This window comes from Oryctolagus cuniculus, chromosome 1 (assembly GCF_964237555.1).
Source record: "Oryctolagus cuniculus chromosome 1, mOryCun1.1, whole genome shotgun sequence".
Taxonomy (NCBI): domain Eukaryota; kingdom Metazoa; phylum Chordata; class Mammalia; order Lagomorpha; family Leporidae; genus Oryctolagus; species Oryctolagus cuniculus.
In genome coordinates, this window is record NC_091432.1 from 227,337,719 (window position 1) to 227,355,506 (window position 17,788).

The window sequence follows — 17,788 nt, forward strand, 5'->3', positions numbered from 1 at the left end:
ACCCCATCTAGTTTGGGGGTGGGATCCCCCCACCATGCATCAATCAGTTCTCACATGTCTGAGTTTGTGCCATGCATGTCATATCTGTCACGTGTCTGAATCCTTGCAAGCATTACACGGGGTGGAGGTTATTATTATGCCCTTTTCTTTTCTTTTCTTTTCTTTTCTTTTTCTTTTTCTTTCTTTTTTTTTTTTTTTTGACAGGCAGAGTTAGACAGTGAGAGAGACAGAGAGAAAGGTCTTCCTTTTCTGTTGATTCACCCTCAAAATGGCCGCCATGGCTGGCGCACTGTGACTGGCACGCTGCGCTAATCCGAAGCCAGGAGCCCGGTGCTTCTTCCTGGTCTCCCATGCAGGTGCAGGGCCCAAGGACCTGGGCCATCCTCCACTGCACTCCTGGACCACAGCAGAGAGCTGGACTGGAAGAGGAGCAACTGGGACAGAATCCGGCACCCCAACTGGCACTAGAATCCGGGGTGCTGGCGCGGCAGGCAGAGGATTAGCCAAGTGAGCCGTGGCACCGGCCTATTTCCTTCATAAAAATTATTTATTTTGGGGGCCGGCGCTGTGGCTTATTGGGTGAAACTGCCTGCCTGTAGCGCTGGCATCCCATATGGGCACTGGTTCAAGTCCCAGCTGCTCCACTTTTGATCCAGCTCTCTGCTATGGCCTGGGAAAGCAGTAGAAGATGGCCCAAGTCCTTGGGCCCCTGAACCTGCACCTGGGTGGGAGACCCAGAAGAAGCTCCTGGCTCCTGGCTTCAGATCTGTGCAGCTGCAGCCATATGGGGAGTGAACCAGTGGAAGGAAGACCTCTCTCTCTCTCTCTCTCTCTCTCTCTCTCTCTCCCCCTCTGCCTCTCTGTAACTCCACCCTTCAAATAAATAAATAAATCTTTAAAAAATTATTGGGGAGGGTGGATATGGGGGAAAGAACCACTGTATTCCTAAAGTTGTATCTATGAAAAAATGCATTCATTAAACAAAAACTTAAAATATATATATATATATTTTATCTGAAAGGCAGAGAGAGAGAGAGAGAAAGCAAGACATATCCTCTGGTTCCCTCCCTAAACGCCCTCCATAGCTGGGGCTGGGCCAGGCCCAAAGCCAGGAGCCAGGAACTCAATCCAGGTCTCCCACATGAGTGACAAAAACCAACTACTTACACCATCACCTACTGCTCCCCAGGGCGTGCAGTAGCAGGAAGCTGGAGTCAGGCACGGCGCAGGGACTGGAACTGGGCACCCCCATGAAAGACATGTGAATCCCAGGCAGCACCCGCCTGCTACGCCAAGCACCCACCCCTCTTAGATCACCTTACAGCTGAGAAGGCGGGCACTCGGAGCCGCAACGTGACTCCCCAGAGACACACAACGATGTTTTGCAGCGCCAGGATTTGAACCCAGGTCTCCGTGACGTGGAAACCCGTGCTCATGCCTCTGCCCAGGAGGGGCTGCCTTCCCTTCCTTTCGCCCTTATCCGAGGCCCCCAGCTCCGTGTCAGAGGAGGAGGCTGGCGTTGGCTGCACACCAGGCCACCTGATGACACACACACACACACACACACACACACATGACGAGCTTATCCACTGCATGGACAGTCAAGGGACTCAGAATCAGAGAAGTAAAGAGCTCAGCCGAGGTCAGAGATGGCAACGTAGCAGAGGTGGGGTGGAACTAGGAACTACCCAGCCCAGGGCCTTGACACGACCCCAGCCGCGGTGTGAAGACGGCGGCCTCCCCTTGTCCCCAGCCCCCGCAAGCCCATTGCTTCTTCAACAGCGGGGACCTCCGGAGCAAGGTCCTTGGGCGGCCCAGGACGACCCACTCTCCAGCTGCTCTGTCCAGCTCATTGCCTTCACGTACAAAGGAAAACAGAAAAGGCACAATTGCAGGCAAGACGGAGCCAATCCCCGCTTCACTCACGCCCGCCGTTTGGCTGAGTCAGCGATCGCAGAGGCTTCCCTGGCCTCGGAGTGGAATCCAGGAATCTGCAGACGGGCTGGGATTGCTCTGCCCAGGGCTGGCACGGGAGGTGGCCCGAGCCGCCGCCGCGGTCCTCCGGGACCGGCCTCTATCCGCTCCCGCCTGCTCCCTGCCGGAGTCTTTGAAAGGGGCCACTTGTCTCCGGCGTGCACGGCCCTCAGCGGTGTGGAAAGCCTTCGCACAGAGCACTGAAGCCCCCAGAGTGATTTACGATTTTCAGGAGCCTCTTGGATTAGAAAGCACCGATCTGCAACAGCCTCCGGACGGAGGCAGCTTGGACAGAAGCCTGGCGAGAGCAAAGCGCTTTGCAGCTCGCAGAGGCCCAGAGGCGCTGGCCGCTCCGGAGAGGACTTCAGAGTCGGCAAGCCCTGGTCACACCCCTCAGCTGAGGCTGCCACCTGTCACTCACACGGCCTGGCAGCGTGCCTGGCACTCTTGCCCATGCTTTGTGTGTTGGCATACCTTATTGGCACGGCAATCTTATATGGTTGGTGCCATCATGATCCCCATTTACAAACTAGGACGTTGAGGCACAAAAAGGGGAAGCATCTTGCCCCAGATCACTTGCTCTGATGTTTAATGGGACAAGGGTGCGCTGTGTACCCATTTTTCAGATGAGGAAAACAGAGGCCCATGACTGTGGCCAGCTTTGCCTTGGACTGGTGTTGGCTCATCTTTTCCTTCTCTGCAGAAATAAAGGGGGTAGTCCCTGCCCTGCTCTCTTCCCAACTCCAGACAAATATGCAGGTGACGACAGCAGTGGGAGGAGAGCTGAGCCCCAGCACCGACCTTGGCCTTGCTGCCTGGGCCAAGGCCAGTGTGTGACAGGAGCCCTGCTTGGTTTCCCCATCCTCCCCCCCCCCCCCCCGCCTCTGCCCCCAGGGCCTGGCTCCATTGTGCACAGCAGGTCTCCTGGAGGCCTTCCCAGGGGCTTGGTGTCTCCCACACACAGGCAGAGGGGTGGGGGGTGCAGAGCAGGGACCTGTGCCGAGGGCCTGACTCCCATCTTCTGAGCTCTACCCAGTAGTGAGAGCCCAGGAAAATCATGAACTCCAACCCCCGGGTCACTGCACATATGGGGAAACTGAGGCCCAGGAAGGGGGGGGCGGGGATTCACAGTCAGAGAGAACTGGCTACAGAGGTGGGAACAGCAGTTATCGCCACGCCTGTTCCCATGGCCCACGCTGGGGGTCTGGCTTCTGACCTAACAGAGCCTTACGCCATTGGTTCACTCATTTCTGTGCATGTCAGTCATTCAACAAACATTTGCGGGGCATCCACTATATGCCAGGCCCTGGGCACTCGATGCTGGCCATAAACATGGAGTCGAGAGCCCAGGGCAGCGGCACTGTCCGATCATTACTTGTAGAAATGATATTTAGAGTATACTGGGTAAAATAAAACTTAAAACTTCCTTCACTGGCTTGCTTGACTTTTTAAAAACGTGGCTGCTCAGGGCTGGAGTTGGTCCCAGTGGAATGCCCAGTTCCCACGCTGGGACACCTGGACTTGAGTCCTGTCCCCACTCCCAATTCCAGCTTCCTGCCAATGCGCGCCCTGGGAGCCAGCAGGTGGCGTCTCCAGCAGTCGGGTCCTTGCTACCTTTGTGAGAGACCCAAGATTGGGTTTCTGGCTCCCAGCGTTGGCCTGGCCCAGCTCCGGCTGTTGGCGGCATTGGGGGAGCAAACGAGCAGATGGAAGATCCCTCTCTCTCTGTCTGTGTCTGTGTCAGTCTCGCCCTCTTTTTTAAAAAAGTGGCTACTAGAAAATTAGGTAAAGCTTGCATAAGTGGCTCGCGTGCTGTCTCCACCGAGCCGCGTTGGTGGTCTGGAAAGCTCTGGAAATTAACGAACCCCCCCCCCCCCCCGCAGCCTTGCCTTTACTCCCCACGCGGGGCAGTGGGCCCGAGGGCAGGTCCGAGAGGGGCAGCGTTTCCCGCTCTCCCCGGCAGGTCGGTGCCCAGCCCTCCTTGCAGGAAGCACAGGACCTCCCTCCTTCCCTCCTCCTCCTCCTCCGTCTTGTCTTCTCCTTCCAGGCCCTGCCCGTGCCTTTTCACCTCCAGACTCCCCTGGGAGCTGCCAGGCCACTTCCCACTGTGCTGTCATCAGCCCTGCCCCATCCATTAATCATAAAGGAGGCTGCCTCTCCCTTGCCAGCAAGGAGGCCTCTCAGGGACACAGGCTCCCGGCGCACCCCGGGCACGGGTCCTGGCTCCGCTTGCACCAGCGGCAGCCCACCACCCACAGAGACCCGCACGGCCCCGGTGCCGCTGCAGGTCTGGGAGGATGTGAGCAGTGGAGGGGGCCAGGGCGTCCCCCCCGAGGGGGTGGCTCCGGGGCTGAGGCCCCTGCGGTAGGCAGAGGTACCGAGAGGGGAACAGCATATGCTCGGGGAAGGAACAGCAGGGGCAGGGGCAGAGCTGAGCTCTACAGAGGCTCCAGGGGTCAGCGTGGCTGCGCCCCGGCCATCTGGGGCAAGGGCAGGAGGGGGCTCACAGATGGCGGCCCCTTTGCATTTCCCTTCCTGCGTGCCCCCGCCCACCCGTCGAACACCACGCCCCCCGGCCCCCAGGCAGCAGGAAGCGGGCCGGGAGGAACAGTTCTGCGCCCGCCGGAGTATTTATAGCTGTGTGCTGTCAGCCTGTTGTTGCTTTTCGGTGGCATATATATTTTTACATTCTCCACCGTCACACATGGCTTCTCCGTGCGGTTGGGCGGCAGCGGGGGTGGGGGTGGGGGGTGCGGCGTGGCTGGATGCAGAGAGTGGCAAGCGCAGGAGGCCCAGGACAGCACCGAGGGACCTGAGGACCCTGCCTGGGCCAAGTCTCTCCTGACTCCAGAACCCTCAGCGGCTCCCCACGGCCCCTGGCCGCAGCCCAGACCCACACGAGCGAGCGGGCCCCTGCGCGCTCCGCAGCCATGCTGCTGCACTCCGGCTCTCCTGGCTCCGGGAGCCCGAGCCACACTTCTCCCAGCACACAGGACTCAGCGGGAAGCGAGCGGGCCGTGGCTCGCTGCTCACCAGCCCTGCGGCCCCCGGCACCGGCCCTTCACCTGCCTTTCCTTCCCGGAGTCCGCGTGCCTGAGCGCGAATAAATGGCAGTGGTTGCTGGTGGAGCCTCTTCTGTTTCAGGCCCCCAGGCCTTGGCACGGGCTGTTCCTTCTGCCAGGTCTCCTCCCCCACTCCTTGCCCCCACCTCCACCTAAAAGAAGTCCTTCAGGGCCACCCAGCCCCAGTGCCACCTCTCCAGGGAGCCCTCCAGGCTTAATGCCCTCATGCACGTCATTCCACCCTCCCCTGGCTGTGAGAGTTGTTTGTACTGAGACTGTCTTCCCTCTCCAAACGGTTCGCACATTCCTGGCTCAGAAAAACCGCCTGCACCTTTCGCACTGTCCTCCTTGGGGAGGGGCACTGTGCCCCCATTCTATCGATGAGGAAGCAGATTCAGGGAGCGAGGTGGCTCCCACATCTCCAGAGTCAGGGCCCCACCGCATTGCTACGGGCGCCGCCCATGGCCCTGCACCTGCACCTGCACCTGCACCTGCTGAACACCTGGATGATCCCACAGGAGCACCTGAGGAAAGACCTCTTTCCCCAGGTCCACCTCCCTGACCTTCTCCCCAGCTCAGCTGTCCAGGGTGCTCCCTGCCCTCCTTGCCAGGAGCCAGGCCCTCGGGGCTGGCCGTGCACCTGCAGCCCCCAGCCTGTACTGGGCAGGGCCGGCCGGGGCGAGGGCACTGTTGCTAGGCGACAGCCTGGCAAAGAACCCAGGCTCCCTGGAAGGAGAGGAAAGGGGTTTTTCCTGGGAGCTGGAGGCGGGCCAAGGAGGTGAAGGGAGGAAGGGGGTCTCCAGCTCTTCGCCACGTGCCAAGACCCCACCCTCACCTCCACTCCCTTCGTCCCCACTCAGTCTCATTTGCTCATCCTTCCTCTCATCCCTCCATCACTCACGCTCACTTACTCAACAGTGTGCTAATTTTCTCCCGTGCTTGGTGAGTCCCAGCTTTGCCCCTTATGAGCCTCAGTTTCCCCATCTGTGAAATGGGGGATGGCGACACCTTGCAAGTGTTTGCTCTCACGTCCTGGACACCAGCTCTGTGTCCAGTGTCAGGTGGGGCTCTCAGGGACAGAGCAGAGCCAGTGCCCGCTTGAGCAGGAGAGACAGACAAGACCACGGGTGGAGCCACCACAGACAGAGCCGCCACTTGCCCACTTCTCTGCTTGCTTCCTGGGTACAACAGGGGGATACTAAGGCCGTGGGCTACCCGGCTGGCACTAGACGGTTGTGCCTTGATCCTGTGCTCTCGGGTGGCAGATTGAACCCCACCTGACCTCTGTTTTTCCATCTGTAAAATGGGACCCGGCAGTAGTGATCTGCCAGGTCTGGTGAGGCTGGAACGAGGTCACGCGGGACCCTCTCCAAACACACAGTCAGCGTTGGGCAGGAAGGGCAGCTGCTGCGACTGGCGTGTGCGGGGGCGGGGAGCCGAGCCCCCCCCCCACCGGGGTGCTGTGAAGTCTCCGCGGGCCCAGACCCAGCTTCTCCTCCTTCTTTTCTCCTTGAGTCTCCTTCCTGGGTCTGCCTGCTGTTTGCCACCCCCACCCGTTTGCCCAACTGTTCCCTCCTCCCGAAATAACCTCTCTTGTTATTCCTCCCGAATCTCCGATATAGTTCCTGGAGGCTCCCGGCCCAGCTGGATGGCTTGCCAAGCTAATCTGGGGGCAGATTTTCCAAAGACACCCTCCCCTTACCTCCTGCTGTGGCCTAGCCCTGAGGACCTCGTCCCCTGGAGGGGCCAGGTGGGCGGCTGGCTGCAGCCTCACCAAGCAAGCTGGCTCACTGGGGCATTATTCACAGTTTTGTCTCTCGAAGTCTCTGTCCTTTGAGGCTGAGCCCATGGGGCCGTCTCTGCAGGTTTTCTGCCTGCCAGCTCCCTGGGGCCCAGAGAACGCTCCCGAGAGACCGTCCGTGTTACGCCACTCACAATATCTTGGACAGCTTGGCCCCGCACTTAGCACACACACACTGCACGCGTGTGCTGTGGCATGTCTGTTTGCCGTGTGCTCCGGCAAAGGCAGCCTCTGCCCCGGTTCTCCCTGGGCCTCCAGCCCGCAGCCCAGACCACGGAGGACGCTCGCTGCAAGCTGGGGACTGGGTGGCCGGAGGCAGGTGCAGGGGCAGGCACGGAGTGCCCGGGGGCGGTGGTCTTCACCCTTCCACTCCTCGGAGCAGAGGCTGGGAGAACGAGTGTCAGGAGTTCTGGGGGTGACTCTCAGCTCTGGGAGCATGGACAAGTTGGGGTTCTCTTGCTGGGCCTCAGAGGAGCACTGGCCTGGCTGGGGCTGGCCTGGGGCTGGCATGGGGCTGGGTGACAGTTACACAAACTCGTGGACCACCCACCACCCTCCCTGACCCTGTGCTGCGCCGGGCAGGCACTGGGGCCCTTGTGCCAGCCTTGATCCACGGAAGCCCACGTGTGGTTCTGCCGTGGCTGAGCCCCAGCTTTCTCAGCGGTAAGCTGGCCGACGATGGAACCCCAGGGGCCTGTTGCGAGGGGCCAGTGTTTGGAGCCCCTGCCCAGGAAGTCGTCGGCTGTGCGGATGCTTCCCGTTCTAGGCTCGCACGGTGGTTCTTCCACAAAGAGGAACTGCTGGGGGCAGGTGTCTGGGACAGTGGCTTTGACACTAGCTCCGTCTGCAGCCTGGGGTGGAGTCCCACCTCCACTTCTGAGTCCAGTTTCTTGCTAATGCACACCCTGGGAGGCAGCAGGGGAAGGCGCAAGTAGTTGGGTCCCTGCTGCCCTGAGAGAGACCCGGATCACGTTCCTAGCTCCCAGCTCAGCCCGGTCCAGTCCCAGCTGTTGCTCTCTGCTCTCCGTTTCTCTCTTTCTCTATCTTTATCTTTTTGAATAAATGAAACAAAAACATTTAAAATAAAAAAAGAGGAACTGGTCTGTTTTTAAGAAAGGCCTGTGAACTGAGATTCTGTGACTGACTTCCTGCCTGGGGACACTGTTGTCTCGTTTGTTCTAAGTCAGATTCTAATCTTCCACCTCCCACCCACCACGCCTTTGTTCTGTCTCAAATGCACTCTGCTTTCCATGGAATGTCTGGGCTCTGTCTAACCAGGAACAGGGCTCAGTCTGGGATTAGGACTGGGGCTTAGACTATAACCAGGATTAGGGATCAGTCCAAATTAAAACTCCGTCCAGGACTGGGATGAGGATCTGGGCTTGGACTGGGGCAGAACCCAGCCTCAGCCTCCCTGGGAGCTGGAAATCCGTTGGTGTCCCGGATTCAGTCTCTCTCTCTCTCTCTTTTTTTTTTTTTTTTTTTTTTTGACAGGCAGAGTGGACAGTGAGAGAGAGAGACAGAGAGAAAGGTCTTCCTTTGCCGTTGGTTCACCCTCCAATGGCCGCCGCGGCCGGCGCGCTGCGGCCGGCGCACCGCGCTGATCCGATGGCAGGAGCCAGGAGCCAGGTGCTTTTCCTGGTCTCCCATGGGGTGCAGGGCCCAAGCACCTGGGCCATCCTCCACTGCACTCCCTGGCCACAGCAGAGAGCTGGCCTGGAAGAGGGGCAACCGGGACAGAATCCGGCGCCCCAACCGGGACTAGAACCCGGTGTGCCGGCGCCGCTAGGCGGAGGATTAGCCTAGTGAGCCGCGGCGCCGGCCTTCTTTTTTTTTTTTTTGACAGGCAGAGTGGACAGTGAGAGAGACAGGTCTTCCTTTGCCGTTGGTTCACCCTCCAATGGCCGCCACGGCCAGTGCACTGCGCTGATCTGATGGCAGGAGCCAGGTACTTATCCTGGTCTCCCATGGGGTGCAGGGCCCAAGCACTTGGCCCATCCTCCACTGCACTCCCTGGCCACAGCAGAGAGCTGGCCTGGAAGAGGAGCAACCGGGACAGAATCCGGCGCCCCAACCGGGACTAGAACCCAGTGTGCCGGCGCCGCAAGGCGGAGGATTAGCCTAGTGAGCCGCAGCGCCGGCCTCGGATTCAGTCTCATTTAATGCCAGGATGGGTTCCGTCTGTGACAAGTATCTCAGACCGGATGCTGGAAACTGACTGGGGCTGGCGCTGTGGCGTAGCAGGGCAAGCCTCTGCCTGCAACGCTGGCTTCCATATGGGCACCAGTTCCAGTCTGCGCTGCTCTGCTTCTGATCCAGCTCCCTGCTAATGCACCTGGGACGGCAGCAGAACATGTTGGGCCCCTGCACCCACGTGGTAGACCTGGATGTAGTTCCTGCCTCCTGGCTTCAGCCTGGCTCAGCCCTGGCCATTACAGCCATTTGGGGGAGTGAATCTGTGGATGGAAGACCTCTTTCTCTCTCTTTCTCCTTCTCTCTCTGTATTTCTGTCTTTCAAATAAATAAATAAATCTTTAAAAAAAGAAGAAGAGGAAGAAAAGAAAAAACGAAACCGACTCTGAGTTGCAGAACTGTTGGGCTGTGCTCTCCAGAAAGCCTGGGAGGAAAGAGGCAGCCAGACCGGGCAGGGGAAGCTGACCCGCAGGGCAGGGGCAATGGAGGCCCAGCAGCTCTGCCTGTGGTGGGGGGCAAGCTCTTTGCAGGCCCCCAAGGCAGGCACTGGCGTGGGCTGTCTCCAGTACGGGACATGGCCCAGGGAGACCTCAGCTACTGATGTTGCCAGCACCTTCATCCCGAAGAGCGCTCCAGTGCTCACGCACCCCCACAACCAGCCCCAGCGCACTGGCGCTAATGAGGGCTACAGATGGACACTGGATGCTGGCACGGTTAGGACTTCTGTCCCCAGGGGTCCCCGGCATTCCAGCACAAGGCCTGCCTGGGCAGGAAGAGGAGAAAGTGTGAAGTGGGGCCCTGTGTCCCATTGTGTGCCTGGCTGCCCAGCCTGGCCCAGGGGCTCAGAGAGGGGAGGCCACCCCCCTGAGGTCACACAGCTGCTCAGGGGAGATGATGATGTCCCGGTGTGAGCTCACTAGAAAGCAAAGGCTGGGAACAGGGCGTGGTGGAGGGGGAGTCCCGCCTCCCAGCTCCTGGAGCTGGGCCCTTGCGCCTGCCAGACCCCCAGGACCCGGGCCTGGGGGAGGGAGGGAGAGGCCTCTGCAGGTGGGCCGCTGGCCCTGCTTGGGTAATGAGGCCCAGCCGGCGGTTCGCAGGCCTCACCATGTGAATAATTCATTTGCAACCAAGTCTGGGAATTAGAAACCGTTACTGGATGATTTATTTAACAGGGGCTGCTGCTGCTGGGGAGAGGGCAGGAGGAGAGGAAGACTTTGAACTCTAAAAGGGGAGTGCACAGTCTCACAGTCGGATTGAGAGAGAGGCCAAGGGCCCCGGGTACCAATTCCAGCTCCGCCCTCCGCCCGCTGTGCGACCTCAGCCGAGCCACGGGACCTCTCTGAGCCTGTTTCCTCGCTCATGGGAAGTCGTTGGAAGGATGGAACGAGCTAGAACATGGAGAGCAAGCAGAGAGCTGCCTGGCTCCTTGCAAGTGCCCAGGAGTGTTTGTGGAGTGAGTGAATGACAGCTTGCGAAAGGTGGTGGGAACACACTCCCTGGAGCAGGAACTGGGGCGCCACATGCCCCCCGCCCCCACACCGGAGGTCTTGTTATTATCACCTCTGCATTGCCGGTGGGAAAACAGAAGCCAGCCGCTGGGGCTCGGACACCACCAGTCTCAGCAAAGCCAGCATTTGAACCCTGCCAGGCCTCTCTGCCGCCGGGGCCGGTGCCCCCCACCCACACTCCCACCTCCAGGACTCAGCACACAGCCAGTGCTTAATAAGCGCCTAAGCCACTCCGATCCTCCCAAAGCATCAGCCCCGCCATCACCGTATGGATTGCAACACAAACCCAACAGGTGTTCGGGGAGACGCCGGGGAAGCTGAGGCCCAGTGGCACAGGCCCAGAGGGAAGCCCGGTGGCTGAAGGCTCTCGGCCAAGCTTGTGCCGCCCTGGACAGCGGCTCAGCCCCGGCCCCTGCTCCAGGAGACAGAGCCTGGGCTGCCTGGCGTACCAAGGGCCTTCCGCACAGCCAGTGAAGGCAGGCCAGGACGGGGGAGGTCGCCTGCCCAGGCCACAGGGGGACTCTCTCTCCCCTGCCCTGTGCTGCTGCTCCTGGCTCAGCCCACCCAGGATGCACTCACGTGCGTCTTGCTGGGCGCCGAGCCCGGGCTTCTCCCACAGGGCTTGGTGGCCTTGGTCTCCCACGGGAGGTGGCGCTTGTGCCTCCTGCAGCAGCGAGGCAGGGGCTCTGGGCCTTCCCTTGCTGCTCACTGCTTGCGGGGCCCAGGCGTGAGGAGGGGGCCAGGCTCTTCCCTGGACAGCGCGCGTGCAGGGCTGAGGCGTGCTGGCCGTGAGTGTGAGCACGTGTGTGAGCACATGAGGAGTGTGAGCTCACATGGGCGTGTGAATAGGTTTGAGGAGGCTTTTGGGTGCTCTGGGTTCACTGTGTAGGTGCACACACCCTTTTATCCAGGGGAGTGTGTGTTTGCTTTTAAAGACTTGTCAGGGGCCATCGTGTTGCAGCAGGTAAAGCCTCTGCCTGAGATGCCAGGAGACTGGCGTCCCGGCTGCTCCACTCCTGATCCGGCTCCCTGCTGTGGCCTGGGAAAGCAGTGGAAGATGGTCCAAGTGCTTGGCCCCTGCCCCAACGTGGGAGACCCAGAGGAAGCTCCTGGCTCCTGGCTTTGGCCTGGCACAGTGCTGGCCCTTGGAGCCATTGGTGGGGATGGGGTGGGGGAATGAACTAGTGGATGGAATCTCTCTCTCTCTCTCTCTCTCTCTCTCTCTCTCTATTTGATAGATAGTTACAGGGGTGGGGGGTGGGAGAGAGAAAGATCCGTCTGTTGGTTCATTCCCCAAACGGCCTCAACAGCAAGCCAGGAATTCCATCTGGGTCTCCCACCTGGGGGCAGGGGCCCAAGTGCTTGGGCCATCCTCTGCTGCCTTCCCAGGTGCATTAGCAGGGAGCTGGGTCAGAAGTGGAACAGCTGGGGCCAGCGCCGCAGCTCACTTGGCTAATCCTCCACTTGTGGCGCCGGCACACCGGGTTCTAGTCCCGGTCGGGGCGCCGGATTCTGTCCTGGTTGCTCCTCTTCCAGTCCAGCTCTCTGCTGTGGCCAGGGAGTGCAGTGGAAGATGGCCCAGGTCCTTGGGCCCTTCACCCACATGGGAGACCAGGAGAAGCACCTGGCTCCTGGCTTCGGATCAGCGTGGTGCGCTGGCCGCAGTGTGCCAGCCGCAGCGGCCATTGGAGGGTGAACCAACGGTAAAGGAAGACCTTTCTCTCTGTCTCTCTCTCTCTCTCATCACTGTCCACCACTCTGCCTGTCCAAAAAAAAAAAAAAAAAAAAAAAAAAAGAATGTGAATAAACAATGCAAAAAGACAAAAAATATTAAAAAAGAAATGGAACAGCTGGGACTTGAATTGGCATCCATACGGGATGCTGACATCACCACTGCGCCACAGCGCCAGCCCTGGGGCTGTGTGTTTTTGTGGAATATCGTCTGTATACAGGCATGTGTGTACCTAAGTTTGGAGAACGTTACCTATGTGTGAGTGTGTAGTGTGTGAGGTGTGGGTGTGGGATACGGATATGAACGCAGTGTGCGCATGGTGTGTGGTGTGTGTGGGTGTGTGTGACGTGTGTGTGAGGTGTGTGGACACGTCGAGTGCACAGATAGGTACAAGTTTGGGGATCTGGACTCTTCGTCTGAGTCCCATGTGACCTTGGCTGTGCCATGTGACCTTGGCTGTGCGTCTGCCCCTGTCCCAGCCGTGGCTTTGCTGGCTGGGCAACAGGTGGATGTCCAAGCCCGGCTCTGAGTTCTAGCAGGGAGGCGGTGGCGGCGCTGGCGTGCTCTGTCACAGGCTGCCACAGCCCCCCTGGCCTTCTTTGCGGCCTGGGCTTGTTCTTTCCATTAGTTTAACAGGAAAAGGGTTTCCTGTTTCAGTGCCTCCCATTTGTTATTCATTTTTGTGTTTTCATAAAATGTTAAAAGAGAGCCATTGAGACGCAAGCCGTCACTGTTCCAGAAACTGCAGTGCTGTGCCCAGCTGGAGGAGCCTCTCCTGGCAGGGCCCAGCTGGCCGGCGCTGGCCCCCGGCGGCCTCTCGGGGGCCTGCTTCCCTCCAGCCGCCCGGGCTCCGTGCCCTGCCCTCTGCCTCTCGCTTCCTCCTCCCACTCAGGACACGGCTGCTACTCCTGTTCTGTGTTCTTCGCCTCCGCGCCCTGGCCTGAGCTCATGGGGCCCAGCCCCGCCACGCTGCCCAGCACAGGTGGGACTGAACGAACACTGGTGAGTGAGTGAGCGCATCTATGAGCCCGTGGAGGATGCCCTGGCGCCTTCCTCAGGAGCGAGGGGCTCCAGTCTCTGACCCGGGACTGAGCCTGGACTGCAAAGGCTGGGCCAGGCCGAAGCCAGGAGCCCTGAACTCCCAAGTCCTGGAGCCATCACCACTGCCTCTCGAGGTGTGCAGGAACCAAAACCAGGGCCAGGACTCGAGCCAACACGCGGCATGGGTGTCCTGCGCCCAGCACCCGGCCCCCACCTGCTGGCCTTGACTCTGGACTGCGTTATACCCAAGTCCCTTTGATGAAGTGGTTGCTGGGGAGAGTTCTGGGTGCGGGGCTTGGGCCAGCTCCGCCCTGATTGCCCAGGGGACACACCTACCGCAACGCATCACTCCAACTCGTGCCCGCACCCCCTAAGCCACCAGGCCTGGGGGGCTCCCAGGAGCCCTGCTCTCCCAGGATTCTGTGGGGAGGGTCAGGAAGGTGCGGATACTCGCGAGTCTGGAGCCCTTTCCACCCAGCTTGGGAGCTCTGGGCCATTTTGCCCACCCCGGGGAGCGGCTGTGGCTGGGACTAGCTCTGCCCCTCGTGTGATGTGGCCCTGAGCGAGTCAGCTCCCTGCTTCCCCCGGGGATGGGGCGGGGTCAGCAGAGACATCCTGCCTGCAGTCCCCAACCTCGGCCCCCCACTTCAAGGCCCCTCCCCACCTGCTTGCTGGGGCTGGAGGATCAGGCGGCCCTGAGCTGGCTACGCTGCTGGGCTTGGGCTGGCCCCTGTCCCGAAGCCCAGAGACCTCATCTGAGCGCAGTCACAGGGTGGGTGGAGGCCGGCGGCAAGCGGCAGAGGCGCCTGGGCCTGTCCTGGAGCTCCCTCTAGTGCCGGCTGAGGGATCTGCAGTTTGTCATTCGGCCATTGTCCGGACCCCTCCTCCTGGCTCCACCTTCATTACCCGGAGAAGGGCAACGGGGGAGGGGGCGGGACGGCACCAAACTGAGACCCAGGGTGCCCTCTGTCCTCCTCCTCCTTTCTCAGCCCCAGAAGACCCACGTCCTGTTGCTCCCGCTGCTCAAGGCCCACCCCTGGGCTCCACCTCGTTCTGACTCCAGCACCTGCGGCCTTGACCACATCAAACCCTGCTCTGACCCTGGCGTGGCTCCTCGGTGCCCCAGGACACAGCCAGGCCTCCCGGGCACCTGCAGGCCCCGCCTCCCCTGTCAGCTGCTGACTCAGCCTCGTCTCAACCACCGCCCTTCACCTCCTGCCTGTGGGTGATGCCACGCAACTCCGGTTCTGGAGGGCACCATGCCCTCTCACCCCTGACCTTTGCCCAGGCTGGGTGTTCAGCCAGGTACCCCTGCGTCTCTGCTCCATCTTCTCCTAGCAGCCTGCCCCGCCCTCCTGTGTCCGTCCCCTACCCTAGATGCGGGCTGCCCGAGGGGAGGGCGCTGAGCGACTCCCACGTGCACCTGACTGCCCGGGGAACAGACATCCTTGCTGTCACCAGACAGGGCACGACTTGCAAGGGAAGCTGAGGGGTCCGTGGGGCCCAGAAGAGGCCGACCAAGCTTGGGGGTGGGATGGGGTCAGAGGCCTCTTCCCTAAGAAGAAGGTCAGTGGGTCAGCCAGGGGTCAGTGGGCCTGGGGTCAGGAGGAGGAGAAGTTGAGGGGCACCCCAGGGGCAGACGCCAGGAGCAAAGGCCTGTGGGCAAAACCGCCTAGTGGGAAGGTGGGGGGCTAGTGGGGGGAGGGAGAGAGGAAAGCCGGCCAGAGGTGGCGAGTGGGGGTGGGAGGTGGCCCTGATGTGCATTGAGCGGGAGGTAAGCAGGGGCTGGGGTATGAAAGACTTTGGGCATCAGGCTCAGGATGTGAACTTGACCTGAGAGTAACTGCCCATCGACAGGCAAGAGACACAACTGGGGTGTGGAAACCCCGCAGCAGCTGGGGTAGCAGCCAGGGGCCTCCTAGGTGCTCCTTTGTAAGCTATGGGGGGGTTCTTGGTTGTCATGGTGACCGGGGGGCACCCGTAACAGTCAGCGGCTGGGGCTCGGGCCACGGGACCCCCTGTGATGCGTGGGACAGCGCGCACGCCCACTGTCGCTGGATCCCACCTGCCAGACATTCAAGCCGACGGAGAGCACGGGTCAGCAGTGGTGGGAACCAGGAGCCCAGGCTGGGGTATGTCTGTTCACATACACTGAACTGGCCACACTCGCGGCTCCCATGGAAACCGAGGGAAGATGGCGCCTGATCTTGTCCGTGCCTCTGGAGTTGTCCCCATGGCGAAGAGTGACCTGCTCCACGGTGTCTGGCCTCCCCGGGACACTCCCTGCGTTGGGGTGGTGGCGGGGTGTCTCTACCCACACCAGCCTCTCATCATTTATGACAAGGGCATTTACAATTTAAAGCAGGTGTCGGCTTAAACTCATGGAACTCCTCGCCCGCACCAGGCTCCACCCTGGGTGCTTTCTGGTAGCTCCTCACAAATCCTCCCAGTGATTCTGCACCGTGGGGCGCTCTTGGTGCCTGTTCCTTACCCAGGGAGCTAAGTACAGGGAGCACGGTCACCCATCCAAGGCCACACAGCTCGCAAGCGAGGAAGCAGGACTGGAACCAGCCTCTGAGCCCTTAGCCGCTGGCCTGGAGTGGGCTCCTCTGGAGGCCCAGTTGGGCCTGGGTGGACTTTCCTTTGGACGCCATAGGCATACGCATATGAGATGAAGGGGCGGGCGTTCGGCACTGCTCGCACCCCACATCTGGGGTCAGGTGCTGGCTCTGCCTCTCATCCCAGCTTCCTGCTAACGCGCACCCTGGGCGGCAACGGGCGATGACTCAAGTGACCGGGTCCACCATGGAGATGTGGACTGAGCTCTGGGCTCCTGGCTTTGGCCCAGCCCTGGCTTCTGTTGTGGGCATTTGAGAGAGGAACCAGTGGATGGAAGACCTCTCTCCCTCTCTTTCTCTCTCTCAAATAAACAGAAATAAACACCAATTTAAAAGGGTGGGGGTGAGATCTCTGTTGCCAAGGTTAAGAACCACTGGTGGGGCTGGGAGCAGGACCACGGAAGCCAGGGCGTGGGCACGCTCCCCCAGGGAGGGCCGGGCCGTGAGAGGGGCAGGGGCGGCCAGCCAGGGAGGAGGCCGCAAAGCCAGGGGAGCCACAGGGACGGGCTCTGAGGTGCACGCGTGGTGAGGTCAGGGCTGAAGCTGGCCCCAGACCTGTGTGACCCGAGGCAGCCACGGTGCCTATCCTGGCTGAGAGCACCCGTGCAGGGAGAAAGAGGGAAGAAACACCGACCTCGGCTGCCCCCTCCCCCGCCTGAGCCCCGCACCGGCCCACCCTTGCCAGGACGCCAGGGGGCAGGGAGCCAGCAGTACAGAGCCAGGAGCACCAAGAATCGCCAGCAAGGCCCTGGGGAGCCGGGCGCGGGGTCAGAGCGGGGGTCACCGGGGCAGAGCCAGCCTCCCTCTCCCAACCCTTGCCAGCCTCCCAGGGACACGAAGCGCAGATGCAGGAAGCAAATCCCGAAAAGCAAAGACCACAGCTTGCCCACGGGCACTGGACAGAAACCGGGTCAGCCCAGGTCGGCCTGATGCCCACGCTGGGGCTCCCAGCCGCCACTCAGCAGCGGCTTCCCCGCCCTCTCCCCGCGACCCGGGCCAGGGCCCTGTGAGCCCCGCGGCCGCAGTCAGCAGGGGTTGCAACCCCTCGGAGGGAAAGGGCTGTAGCTGACTTCACCTCTCAGCGTCCTCATCTGTAACGTGGGGATGACACCAACCTTGCGTTGTCGTCCCCTCCCTCCTGGCTCCCCTCGGGGGGGTGGGCCTTGGGAGCCCGCCCCGTCTCACTTCAGTCCCCCCTTCTCCCCTCCCTCGCACATGGGGGCACCTGCAGCTTCGCGGGACACTCCCAGGTCTGACCGCAAGGGGGCGCGAGGCGGCTGCGGGCTTGGCTCTGGGGGGCGGGGTCTGGCTGGGCGTGCAGAACCGTGCCCCGTGGACCTCGCTGTGTGTTGTGGGAGTCCTGAGGTCCCGTCTCCCCTCCTCAGGGCTGCCAGAGAAGAGCTCATTAAATGACCGCGTAATCTGGGGGCTGTTGTAACCCCCACTTTACAGTTGGGGAAACTGAGGCTCAGAGCAGGGAGTGGTGTGCGGGGACTGAACCCGGGTCTGTTAGCTGTGGGGCTTGTGCCCGTCCCGCGGAGTAGAGAGGGTGTCCGCAGAGGTGGGAGGCTGCGGGCGTGGGTGGATGTCAGAGGCAGGGAATGAATTCGGGGTGGGTTTGGGAGTGGTGTGTGTGTGTGTGTCCAGCAGCCCTGCCCACAGCAAGAACAAGACTGGGGTAGGGAGGGGCTGTTGTGAAGGGCAGCCCCCCCCCATCTCCTCTGCGAACCCTGGGCAGCCTGGGGTGGGGGTGGGGGTGGTGGTCTTGCTGGTGCCATGGGTGGCGCCCCCCGCCCTGCTCTTTCCCAGGCCTCGCCTCTCCCGTTAGAAAGCCCGGGGTAGGGTGGGGGCCCTCAGTG